The sequence below is a fragment of the Furipterus horrens genome, unplaced genomic scaffold, assembly GCF_987537825.1.
Source record: "Furipterus horrens unplaced genomic scaffold, mFurHor1.1.pri manual_scaffold_3, whole genome shotgun sequence".
In the NCBI taxonomy this organism is placed as follows: Eukaryota; Metazoa; Chordata; class Mammalia; order Chiroptera; family Furipteridae; genus Furipterus; species Furipterus horrens.
The window spans coordinates 172,943,233-172,957,034 of record NW_028327173.1 but is presented as its reverse complement, the minus strand read 5'-3'; the positions used below and the strand labels follow the sequence as shown (position 1 = coordinate 172,957,034).

The following is a 13,802-nucleotide window of genomic DNA, read 5'->3' as shown; positions in this document are numbered from 1 at the left end:
GGTTCTTAGTTCTGACTCTTAGGGTTTTTTTAAAGTTGATTTGGGCAAACATGTAAATGTGGATACAGATTTTCTAAGAGTTAGATTCACCTCTATAGTCAACTCAAACCCTGAGGTTGTTGTCAATGTTTAATTCAATTAAAATTTCAATTTTAATTCATCAACATGACAGTCACTTTCCAGTAGAGCCATGCGTTGGACATCTGGGTTGGCAAACTGTCCCAATTTGTCCTGCAATCCTCAATTCAGCACTGGGTCCCGTGTATAGGGAACACCTCAGTCTTGGGCATATAAGAATGGTTTGGAACTCTTCTTTTAGCCCTAGGTTTGGCCATCAGATCTGCATTGCTGAAGTGTCTACAAGTAAACAGAAAGGGGACTTGCTACAAAAATAGCTGAACGATTTTTAAATCTCTATCAAATACCCTGGTTAGATTCTATTCTGTTAACCCAGTGATCCATTTCATTCACTAGGTAAAAAATACTTTCTTATTTTGTGGGGGAATAACCTATCTAATATGTGGAGGAAATTAAACCATACTTAGAAATTAGCTATAGTAAATACCATTACAGTGAGGCTCTGAATTATGTTATTATTTTCCTCCAGTTTCCACATTTTAGAGCCTAATAAATAAAGTATGACAGGCAGACATAACAGTATGGAATAAAAATTTCACATTTCTTTGCTGCCATTCAAAAACTTTGGAACCTGCACACTGTAGGCAAACCTGTCAGAGTTGGAAAAATGCCAAAAGCAGCATATTCTCCATAGGCCACACCTGTAGTACCAGAACGTCTGGCCAAGAAAGGAGCCCTTGGACTTCAACCTGTCCACTTGATCCAATGCCAAATACTCCAAGAAAACCAAAAGCCTTCATTCAGTGCCTGTATCTAGAAAACAGAATTAGCAGAGTAAAGACAAGAACTTGCCTCATCAATTTAGGAACCACAAAACTTCTCAATAAAATGTTAGATAATCTTATCTCTGTTACCTGAGGCATTAAAACAATTAATTACTATGGAGTAGCAGAATAATAGCCCCCAAATAGGTCCATGTCCTAATCCCTAGAACCTGTCATGTAACCTTGCATGCATAAAGGGACTTTGAAGATGTGATCAAATTAAGGCCCTTGAGAACGGGAGATTATCCTAGATGATGCAGGTGTGCCAAATCTTATAACACAGGTCCTTAAAAGCAAAGAACCTTTCCAGAATGAGTTCAGAATTAGATTTAATTATAGTAGAAAGACACAATAATGCAATGTAACTTCCTTTAAAGATGGAGGAAAGCATACTCTAAAAGCCCTAAGTCAAAGAAATCAGTTCTCCCCTACAGCCTCCACAAAGGAACATAACTCTGTTGATACTTTGCTTTTAGTCCAGTGAGGTCCCTACAGAACCTAAGCTGAAGAACTGTAAAATAATAAATTTGTCTTGTTTCATACCATTGCAACAGTTTGTTACAGCAGCAATAGGAAATAAACACATTCTTCGTCATTGCTGCTATGTAATTTGCATGATGTTTTAAACCTCAGTATTTGACTATTGCTTACCTAGTGTTTAATTTGCTTTTCTGTATAGATTTAAAAAATATATTTAGTACTAGAGCAAATATACTCAAAAACCCTCCAATAGTACAAAACAATACTTCCTTTCACACATTTACTTTATTTAGTTTCTTTCCTTAGTTTGTTAGCACAGAGGCCACTTACATAAGGAACTAGCGAGCATAACTAAAACCAATAATTTTGCAAAAGTGCTTTCAGGTGAGAGTAGAAAATGCCAAATAACCTCTTTCAAGTTGTACACTAGGACACAGTAGTTCTCAATGTCTCTGAATATCACAGTGACTGGAAGATGCCTCTGGCCTTATGTGAGCTAAGGACAGGATAACAAAGAGAACAGTGAAGAATTGTCCCATTCAATATGCCTGCAGCCCCCATTGAGAAAAGCTGCTTGGATTGATTTAAACCATTTGAGAACATTTATTAGCATGAAAACAATCAACTCAAATATCAGACAAAGAATATCAAATACCTATAAAACTCTTCTTTGTTATTAGTAAAATTTGTAGAACATAGGGATGGCTCAACACTCACCTGTAAGATATTAAGTACTGAACTCCAAAGAAACTCATTATGGAGTAGCAAAAGCTATGCACGGTCTTAAAAGCAGACATACAAAGGTCTTTTTGTTTAATAAGCTCTAAACCAGAGATCCTCAACCCTGGCTGCATATTAAAATACCTGGAAAGCTTTTAAAAATTGCAGATGTCCAGGCCCCACCCCCAGGGATTCTGATTCCGCTGGCCTGGGTAGGGCCTGCAGATGCGTGCTCTTACATTGTCCCCTGGAGATTCTGATGTGCAGTCTGGGCTGGGAACCATGGCTCAGTACCCATCTATGAGCAGCCTACTGGATGTAACTGCATGGGTGTGGCCACGCCACAGAGTTGAATCGTTTCTTCCTGTATTTGTATCCCAGTTATCATGACCCATAACATCTCCCTGAAGAGAAATTTGGTAGTTATTCCAGATGTCTTCTGTTTCTTCACTTTTCATCCTTAATCAGCAATTCCACCAGTTCTCGCACCATTTCCAAACCCAAGACCTCTACTGGTCTCCTTTCCAATAGTCTCTCTCCACATCTTTATACTTTATTATGCAGCCTAAGGAATTATCCTCAAAAAGAATTATGTGTCTTTCTCTGTCTTTCTGCCCAACCTAGAATCCACTCTTGGGCCTGGCACTTAAAGAGTCCTACCCAGGCTTCATTGACCTGCTTCTCGAGCCCCATCTCTTCAGTCTGCTTCATCCCAACCATGCCATCACCATTATAAATTGCTAAAGGTTCCACTATGCCTTTGAGGGCCTTTGTGTGCCTTCACATGTGATTCCTTATTCCCAGAATGCCTTTCTCCAACTTTTCAGACTGATAGCACTTCGCATTATAGCTCAAACATTCCTTTGATCATCAAGCCTCTTAACAAACTCCCCACCAATTTAGTCCTCTCCTCTCTCACCCAGAGCACTCTGCTTAGAGACCTCAGTTTTGCAAAATTCTCTTTCCCAGGAGACCAAGCAACACTGGGATGAAGCCTGTGTTTTTTTCATCTTCATATCTGGCATTCACTCATTTGTTCATTCATTCGACAGTTGTATTAAATATATAACAAGTGTCAGGCACCTTGCTAGAGACTAATGGCAAAAATGCTTTCTCAGAGCTTATATTCTTGAAAGGGAGACAGACAATTGGGCAAGCATTTATGATAAAATAAGAAAGTACATGCTAGGGTTGGGAAAAGTGTTTTGTGTTTTTAAGTTTCCAGTGTATTAAGAAGTGAAAAAAATGGCAAAACAGGTTTTAAAAGTTGTGGCACACTTCAAATATTTACATTTAACAATTGAAGTTATATGGCGAGTATCATCTTTTCATTTTGTCAGTGTATCTCCAACAGATAACTTCATTTGGAGATGTCAGAAGTCCAAAGTTGAGCAGACTTCATAAATGCGAGGTGGGGAAAATTGGATCTCTTACCCTAAGAAGTTTCTGACACTAGTAAATACTAAATATTTGTTGAAAGAATAAATGGATGAATGACTAGCTCTAGTAAGCTAAGCCAGGTTATAAATAGGTTTTATTTTGTATTAGCATTTTGCTGTAGCCACTAAATAATTATGTATATAAATAAAGATTCAACAACCAAATTCAAGCCACTGTCACAGATCCAATGGGGAAAGAAGAAAAGAGGGTGGACATATAAGTAAAACTATACTGGCCATGAGTTGATCACTGTTAAAATTAAATGAATAAGGATATGGAAGTTCATTATATTATTCTCTTCTATTTTGGTTTATGCTTGCAATTTTTCATAATAAAGTTAAATTTTAAAAGAGGATGACAATTCAAGTCACTGACTCGATGTATTGATTGGGGAGAGTACACACATTATCACCTGTCTCAGCAGTATGGTGACCTTCCAAATCTACAGCCAGATTTAAATGACTTTAGCTAGTTCAAAAGCCAACTCAGATTCTTCAAGAAGAAACCCACCAGCATTAAAGTGACCTTTTATTGTAGTTATTGTTGTTGCTACTATCGGTTAATGGGGTTTACCCTTCTCTGATCTAATCTCTGATCTAACTAACATCTCTCACAGAATACGTCCTCAACAGCTGCACCCAGTTAGTCATGTTTAGTGCAACAGGAATACATTTTGTTAAGGCGGCCACCTCAAAGGTCTCCAACTTGGGTATTTAGGAAAAAATGGGGAAATCTGGGTGAGAAGTCTGATTTCAAGAGAGCCATTTTCCTGCTTTAAATCCTGAACTCATCAATATTGCTAAAGATGCTATGAATGCTTGTTAAATATCACATGTTAAATGTTTTCATTGATAGCATCACTTAAGATATTTATTTTCCTCTTGAAGTTCTGCTTAGTCAAGAAGATCCTAGAAGAAAATATTTCAGAAGCCTTACCTTTTCAGTTCCTGAAGCCTGAGGCTCACTGGAAGATCTGCCTGTCAAAAAAAAGCAGAGAGGAGAATGTGTTGTTTAGAAAAAGTAGAAATAACATGATACATAAGAGCTGAAAAAGCCAATGAATACTTCCATAAGGGATTGGGTGGTGATGGCCAAATGGCTCTAGGAGCAGGAAAGTCTAACAGGTTTACATTTCCGAGCCAAGAAGCAGACATTTTGTTAACTCTCTTCTTTTTAACAACTATATTTGGGAAAATAGAAGTTCTTTTCTTTGTGAACATCCCTAGCCTGCCAGAATACATGAAAACACAAAGTTGTTTTGGGATTCTTCAGGGAAACAGCTCTCTGTGACGGAGGCTGTGTACTGGGGAGATGAATAAAAACAAGCTTTCCTCCTGCCCTAACCTGATTTGCTCCCAGCAGGACCAAAGTGTCAGAGACAGAGCATACTCTTTCTCTAGGTGTTAGGGGCAGAATTGGAGTACCTTTTGTGTGTATCTAGCACTTTAAGAAGGTAGATGAACAAGTTAGTGGTTACCAAAGCATCTTTATCATCCAAAGCTTCTGCAGGCTGTTTAAAAGTAGAGACAGCTGTATCCCAAGGCACTAGTGACTTCTGAGGATGTAGAGCAGATTTGGCCTAATTTCACCTACTGTGAGCATGGTTCATACATAAGAAAGTTCCAAAATTGAGGAGCATCTTTACTCCTGAAAAGCTACCCAGCACCCAGCTCAAAGGGAATTGTCTCCGCCTCAGAAAGGCTTTACCATTCCTATTTTGATTGTCTCAGAACAAAGAGGTGCCTCCCATCTAAAGTACCAAAGGTGAAATTCCCATTCCCATGGGGTCCTAGGACCAAACGAACATCAGTGTCTCCAAAGATCTCACATTGCTTAAGAGTGGCACATGTGCTACAATCTCAACTCAACCAAGCATATTCCCAGATGTATTTAAGGGATCATACGTTTTTAAATAAGCCAAAGTTATTAGAAACTATTATTATGATTAATGACAGCAAAGGGAAAAAAAGCAAGCCAAGAGCAAAAACAATCTACCTTCAGAGAATGAACCCCAGGGATAACAATGATTAGCGGGACTTGCACAATAAGCCTGTTCAAGGGTGCGGCAGTGCTCTCATGCATTATTGCCAGTAGCATAAATCAGCACGCCCTCTCTGGAAAGCTGTTTGGCACTACTTAACAAGATCTTCCAATATATTCCCAATTATTGTCTTAGTAATGCCACTCCTTGACTTTGTTCAAAAGTAAATAAAATTCAAAATGTAGAAAAAAATTATTAGCATGTGTTTAAAATAGCCTGAACACCAGATACAATCTATTAAATAAAACAGAGAAACTCTACCTAATGGAACTTTAAAACAATAAATACAAAAATTAAATAAGGAGAAATGCACACGATATAAAGTTAAGTAAAAGAGAATATAAAATTTTATAAATAGTATGATCTCAACTATTTTTCTAATATATACTTATAAATACATATTTTCTAATATATTTTCTATATTTTGTATGTGTGATATTCTTGAAGTAGCAGATATTGCTAGATATGCCTCAATATCTGCTCTCTTCTTATTCTATGCTTAAAATTGAATTCTAATAGCACATGCCACATACATGTCAAAAATAACTACTTTTCCCAGCCTCCCTTGCTGCTAGGCATGTGGCCATGGGTCAAATTTCAAAGGAATGTCTGCAACAGTGATATGAGCATCTCTGGGTTATGCTTTTCCCTTTTAATTTTCTCCCTTCTTGCTGGTTACGGCAAGCCATGTTAGACCATAAAGCAAGGGAAACATGCTAGGAATGATAGAACAACGTGCTATAAGAAGCCTGGGTTCCTCAGTGATCTTGTGGCATAGGGCTATCTTACCAGCCCTGGACCACCCGCCTCTGGATTGTTATACAAAAGAGAAATAACTCTTAGGACCTGACAGCCACTGTGCAAACAGGTCTCTTACATGCAATTCACCAACAACCTAATTAATGCAAAGGGTCATTCTTATTTTTTCTTTACAACTTCAGTATTTTCCAAATGTTCAATAATTATTATGAGTTACTTTGTCAGAAGAAAAATTTAATCTTTGTTTACTAATGTTAAGAAAATTAAGATAGCACAGAATACATTTGGGCGATATGTGCCTTCTTTGCACATATGAGAAAAAAAGGAAATCTATAGTTATGAGAAGTAGTTATTACATCATATGCTAGTGCACAGATTACACACAAGCTGCCTGAGTTTGTATGGCCCTTAGTCACACCTCATGGCACTTTATTTGAAACCTTTTGAAAAATAGTTTTAATAAGGGAAAGTTGTTCAACTCTAAATAAAATCTGCTTGAGGACTACTCTAAAAAAACAAAACTCTAGTCAATGTATTGCAGTAGTTCCCCCTTATCCATGGTTTCACTTTTCATGGTAAACCATGGTTCAACAATATTGAATGGAAAATTCCAGAAATGAACATCTCCTACGTTTTAAATTACATGCCATTCTGAGTAGCGTGAAGAAATCTCGCACCATTCCATTCTATCCTGCTTGGGATGAGAATCATCTTTTTGCCCAATGTCTCCACGCTGTATATGCTACCTGCCCATTAGCTGCTTACTAGCTTTCAGTTATCAGATTGACTGTTATGGTATCCCAAGGCATGTGTTCAAGTAACTCTTATTTTAGTTAATAATGGCCCCAAAGCACAAGAGCAGTGATGCTGGCAATTCTGCTACGCCAAAGAGAAGACATAAAGTGCTTCCTGTAAGTGAAAAGCTATGTAAGTAGAGGGGAAAACATTATATATATATATATATATATAGATAGATAGATAGATAGATAGATAGATATAGATATAGATATAGATATAGATATATAGATAGATAGATAGATAGATAGATAGATAGATACACAGAGAGAGAGAGAGAGAGAGGGTTCGGTCATACTGATGGTTCAGGCATCCACTGGGGGGTCTTAAAAGTGTATCCTGCACAGATATCGGGGACTATTGTATATTTATCCATTTAAGAGGAAACACAGAACTTCTTAAAGTGAACTTAGAAACATTCTTAAAACCAGTTTTGTATGTGTACTAACTCATACCTTCACTTTAAGAGTGTCGTTTGTTCTCCATGTAGAATCATAATGAATTGCTCTTATAGCAATTCCACTGGTCCAACAACTCTGTTGACTGTCCATCAACAAAGTTCTTTAGTTTATTTTCCCCTAGAGGGGTGAAAGATTTGGCAGAGCTCACATAATCTTCCTGGTCTCCTCTGTAACTCAGGGGCTTATAAGATGGCTCTCCAAGAAAAAGAAGTCACATCTTTCTGGTCTACTTGGGGATCAAATCTGAAACAATGGCCTCATTAAAACCAGTCTCTAACCATATTAGAATAATGCACTGAGGATCCTTTAAATCTGCAATAATGTTATGCCAGTGGCATTACATGCCTTTCAGAGGATAATTAAAGCCCTATGCACCTGCATACAAGACAGTTCACCAAGTAGACCCTAGAGACTTATGTGTAATTATATAACAGATTTAAAAAAAAATCTTTTCCCCTTCTTCTCAAGAGAATGCCAAACAGTCCTTTTCCCACCTGTGAATCACAACACCCAACACTAATATGGCTAACTCACATTCAATAACAAAGGCAGGATGCCAGAGTTTCATCACTTCCCTCTGAGGATGATTGTGCCAATATGTTTTCAAGAACACCCTATAGTCTCTCCTGCAATTGAAGCTGATAGTCAAAGCTCTGACTTCTCAGTTTCTCTCCCCTTTTTCTCTTTACAGGAACATAAGCAAGCGAACTCAACAGGCCTAATTACCATGGCAACCACATGCACTGCGATGATGAGTGTGTTTGTTTTTTAAAATGACTCACAGATTGTTCCCCCAGAAACCCCAGACACACAGGTTTCTGGCTGGTTTATAAAATCAATTCAAAGTTTTCTTGCCAATTTCTTACTCCTATTAGCATAATTGTTGTGATGAAGAGAGATTCATCAAAATCAAATATGCCCTTCTCCTTAAGGATAAAAAAAAATTCACTTGGTTCCTTAAACACTCCAAGATTAATCAATTTAAAACTCAAGTTAATAATGAAATTAATTTGAGTTTGTACACCAGAGATAATTAATCTGTTTCTAATTTAAATAATTAAGGTATTTCATACCGTAGTTTCAGAGACCCAAATGGAAGAATCCACTGAAATTAAATCAGAAGTAAAATAATATCAAATAAAATATCTAAAATCTGTGGGTCCATGGTCGGTTATATGTGAAGTGTTACAAAAGAATAAGTGTCTTAATACTGAGATGTTTCTAATCTAATGTCCAAAATAAAGACATTTATTTTTAAAGTACAGATATGAAAGTGTACAGACATTTGGAGAACTGTGGAGTGCTTCCATTTATTTATTCCATACATATTATTTAAGACCTTCTAAGTACTGAACACCAGTGGTTATAACTGGAACATTGCAATAAGGGTGAGGGAGAATTATGTTATTACTGGAGATAAAAGCCCATGTACTCTCAGAAGGACCCTTAGCCTCACAAGATGCCATTCTGAATAAGCTCTCAGTGAGAGAATCTATTACTTAATGATCAAACCACACCTTGAATCAGAGTCTTGATTTTGGCATCACAGTTGACTCCCTCAAAAAAAATTTATGCTGGTAATTTTGGTATGTTGATATCCTCTGTATAAAGTAGAAATAAATATTATTTCACAAGAAATTTAACAGGAAATTTTTATGTAAATCTGTTTAACTTAAGAGTCTAAGTCTCCTGGTGCTTGCATATAATATGCATGCATACACACAGAAAATAGTCACTGAAAATTACGATTTCCAAACAGCTACACATTTTATACACTGTTACCGATATTTTTTTTCTCTAGGGTTTAAAGGGGTAACCTGAGTGTATCTGTCAGGATAGGCTAGATTATACTGTGGTAACAATCCCCCAAATCTCAGTGGCTCAAGACAGCAAAGCTTATTTGTCACTGTCACTACCTGATGGGTCAGTGGAGAGACCATCTCTGTGTCGTCTTTGTTTGAAGACTTAAGAGAGCAGCCACCCTTTCTTTCTGAGCTCTAATACTTTCAATTACCAGGTAACATGTTTATGCCCTGGTTCTTACAAGCTTCTTCCTGGAAGTGATAAATGTCATTTCTGCTTACATTTCACTGGCCAGTGCAAGATACATGGCTATACCTAACTAAAGTGGACAGAGAAGCAAAAGCCTATCCCGAGCTGAGAAGGAAAGCTGGAAATATTTATGAGTAAGCACATGGATTACTGGACAAAGAACACATGCCTGAGACTGACACTTAAGTCAGAACATCAACATGTGACTATCCCATGCAAATAGGCTTCCTTAGGCAATTCCTTACCCCAAGTTCTGAGCACCTGTGATTGATGTTGGACCATAATCATTTCTGCTAGAAATTTGCTAAGAATCCCATGAATAGAATAAAAGATATTCTACTCCAGCTTGTGGTGACAATAACAACTGTAATGAAAACAGCTACACAGCTGAATAATTACTGTAAGTCAGGCACTATGCTAAATAAATATTCTACATACATTATATAATTTTCTCCTGACAATGTTGTAAAGTAGGCATTGTCATTATAATTTCCCATTTTATAGATGAGGAAATAGGTATACGAAGTGTTAACAACTTTCCCAAGAAATTCTGATGCCCGTGTTTTTTAACTACCATGTTCTCCTGTGTAGGAAGCCTTAGGATGTTATTTTTTATACTGTATTTTAGAATTATTTTGAGACATAATAAAAGACATTCTGTCGGGTTTTTTTTCCCCCCAACTAGGACTTTTCACCTTTGAGTAAATTTTTGTTATTATTGTAATCAAAAAAAATCTTGGAGCTGTTCAATATCAAGTTTTTTCCCAAAGGAAAAAAAACCAAACTGTTAGTGAAATATCTTTAATGCCTATACACAGCAATGTTCCCTAAGCACAGCCATCATGTATAAGTTTTTTTAAAAATGGCAAAGGATGGGACTTCCAGCCAAGGTGGAGGTGTAGACGAACACGCTGCGTCTCCCTCCACAACTAAGAAGGAATACAACTACCTCAAAACTAGAAACAATCAGAAGTTCCAGAAAATCAAACTACATGGAGGTCCAGCAAACAAACATACAAAGAAGAAATACTCAGACAGGTAGGAGCGGCAGAGCCAGGGCAGAGAGGACACAGTGTAGTGGCTGCAGCAGTAGCAGCAGCAGCAGCAGCAGGCTGGCAGAAAGCGCAGTCCCACGTTTTAAAGTCAGGAGGGACACCTGGGGAGCATTCCCAGCTCCTCGCCTGACCTCACAGCTCATGGTCCCAGCACCGGGGAAAATCAAGCCTCATTGCTTCTGACTGTGCAGATCAGTGAGGGTTGAGGTGGAGGCAGAAATTGCCGATCTCGTCAGAGTCCACTTGTTTAAAGGGACCCCACGGTCCTAGAACGTCTGCAGACCCACCCACTCTGGGAACAATGGCCAGGGTAGCAGCTAGAGGGGCACCAGTCTGGTGCAGAAGTGGGAAAGGTGCCTGGAAAAGGCACAAGTGCTGGGCTGGCGGCATTGTTCCCCCTTGGACCCCTCCCCCATGATACAGTGCCACAACGTGGTGAAACAGGTCACCGTGTACTGACGAAACCCTAAGGCTCCACCCCTTACAACATAACTGGAGCGACAGCTCTACCTGGGATGTGGAAGCAAACAAAGACAGGAGCCTGTCAGAATGAGGAGACAGAGAAGTATGTCCCAAAAGGGGAAACGGATCAAGGTTCCAGTGGGAGAACTAAGCGACGAGTAGATAGCCAACCTCACAGATGAGGTGATAGACAATCTAACAGATGCAGAATTCAAAACACTGGTGATAAAGATGCTCACAGGCCTGACAGATATGCTTGAGTACGATAAATGCATAAGAGAAGAAGTGAAGGATATGCTAAGTGAAATGAAGGAAAATCCACACAAAACCAATGGTGAAGGTAAGAAAACCGGGGTTCAAATCAATGATTTAGAACATAAGGAAGAAAAATTCAGTCAACCAGTGCAGAATGAGGAAGCAAGAATTGAGAAAAGTGAGGAAAAATTCCCAAATTTTGCAAAGAAGATGGACATACAGGTCCAGGAAGCATGGAGGGTCCCAGGCGAGCTGGGCCCAGAGAGGACCACACCAGGATGCATCATGATCGAGATGCCAGAGGTGAAAGATAAAGAGAGTCCTGGGTGCAGTGAAAGAGAGGCGGAGAGTTGCCTACAGGGGGCTGCCTATAGGACTATCAGCTGATTTCTCAGAGGACACTTTGCAGGCAGGAAGGGACTGGCAAGCAGTATTCAATGTGATGAAAGGCAACCTGCAACCAGGATTACTCTATTCAGCAAGGCTATCATTTGGAATGGAAGGGCAGGTGAAGTGCTTCCAAGACAAGGTGAAGCTAAAGGAGCTCATCATCACCAAGCCATTATTATATGAAATGTCAAAGGGACTTACTTAAGAAAAAGAAGATCAAAGCTATGAACACTAAAATGACAACAAACTCACAACTATCAACAAAATCTAAAAAATGAAAACAAAATCCAACTAAGCAAACCAGAATAGGAACAGAATCATAGGTATGGGGATCATTTCAAGGGTTATCAGCTGGGAGGGGGCAGGGGGAGAAATGGGGAAGTGGTACATGGACTAAGAATCATAATTGGTTGGTACGAAATAGATAGGGGGATGGTAAGAATAATACCAAAAAGGGTGAAGCCAAAGAACTTATATGCATGACCCATGGACATGAACTAAGAGGGGTGGGATTGCTGGAGAGGAGAGGATTACTGGCCAGAGGGGAGCAAAGGGGGAAAAAATTGGAACTACTGTAACAACATAATCAATAAAATATACTTAAAATATATATATATAAAATTAAAAATATAGCAAAGGATGAATTGAGTTTTCTAAGAATAGCCTTCAAAATGAGATATTGTTTTTTCCCATTTAAATTTTTCACAATTTTTTCAAATGGTTCTGCACAGATAAAATAAATATCCTTCTTAAACAGAGCTCTGTTGGCAAAGTCTAAAAATTAACTTCACTTTCCTGTTTAAAAATGCAAATATAAGAGTAGGAAGCAGTCAGTCATTTATTACAGAAAAGGTACTCCTACCACTAATACTTAGTCTGTTATGATGAGAAAGCACAGAAATACACTTAGAGATGAGCAGTCAAAACACTATAAAGATGACAATTTCACTGAAATTTCCCTTTTCCAATATTGCTGCCTCACATATATAGCCTCTGAAATGCAACACCAAAGTAGAAGCTAGGATCCATGAAGAAAATGCAACAATAATGAAATTGCATGCTGCCTCAGAGTTGGAAAGTGAAAACCTATTTTCAAAATAACTCATAATCGAAAATTCTAGAGATTACTCATTCTTCTCTTACAGGTGCTGTGATCAACAAAATATATCCCTCTCTAGAAAAAAAAAACAAGGTTTTCATTTAAGCCCAACAGACACTATACACAGAACCTTGGCCTCTCTAACTCATTTCTTGGTCCAGGGTGGATTTTATTTTGATCAAATTGATTGAAATGACCAGCCAGGAAAACTCAATTTAATTATATATTTTTACAATACAGACATGCAGGACTGGTTGTCTAAATTAAATGCTGTTTTTATTGCTTTATAGAACCTGATGTATTTTCTTCTGGAATAATTTGTTTAGACGGTTCTTCTTTACTTGATCTTACATCAGCCATTTTGTATTTTCTTCTAGGATTCTTTTTTTCAGTCTATGTAGATTATCTCCATCAACCAAAACAAGTTTTTGGTCTGTGTGTACGTGTGTTGTATATGTGTGTATCAAAGGGAAATGCATGAAAACACCGTTCAACTCGAAGTTGTGTGACCTTGATAAGTGATTTAGCCTTTTGAGTCTTGGTATCTTCACTTATAAGATGGGAATAATAATAGTTGCAGACTGCTGACTCCCTACTTGATAACAATTAACCAACTCTTCTTCCTTGCTAATAAAACCAATCCCTTTTTCTGGGGGTTGATGACTGTTCTTCAGAGAGGCAGGCTGCTCCAAGGCCTCCGAAGGAAATTCATATTTTTAGCCTATCACAGTGGGCTATCTGTCTATCCACTAAGAGATAAGCATATGGGTTGTGGGGGGAATTCTGCTGGAGATAGCTTTACCTGTAACCTTTAAAAAAAGGTACATGAGAAGAAACTAGCCACTTCACTGTGTCTCTAGACATTGAAATCTTCCTGTAATTATGAAATTA

The 13,802-nt window shown here is 38.1% G+C and overlaps 1 protein-coding gene across 3 annotated transcripts in view; it reads right to left on the bottom strand.

Moving 5' to 3' along the window:
- The window catches only part of GNG2 (G protein subunit gamma 2), a 110,892-nt gene that overhangs the window by 83,631 nt on the left and 13,459 nt on the right, over positions 1–13,802 (bottom strand). For 2 of the 3 annotated variants that reach the window (XM_090270876.1, XM_090270875.1), the window contains exon 2: positions 4,479–4,519. The gene's annotated coding sequence lies outside the window, so the exon portion shown is untranslated. Of the gene's footprint in view, positions 1–4,478; positions 4,520–10,680; positions 10,702–13,802 lie in introns of those variants that run through there. The other variant, XM_090270877.1, reaches the window with a different exon arrangement.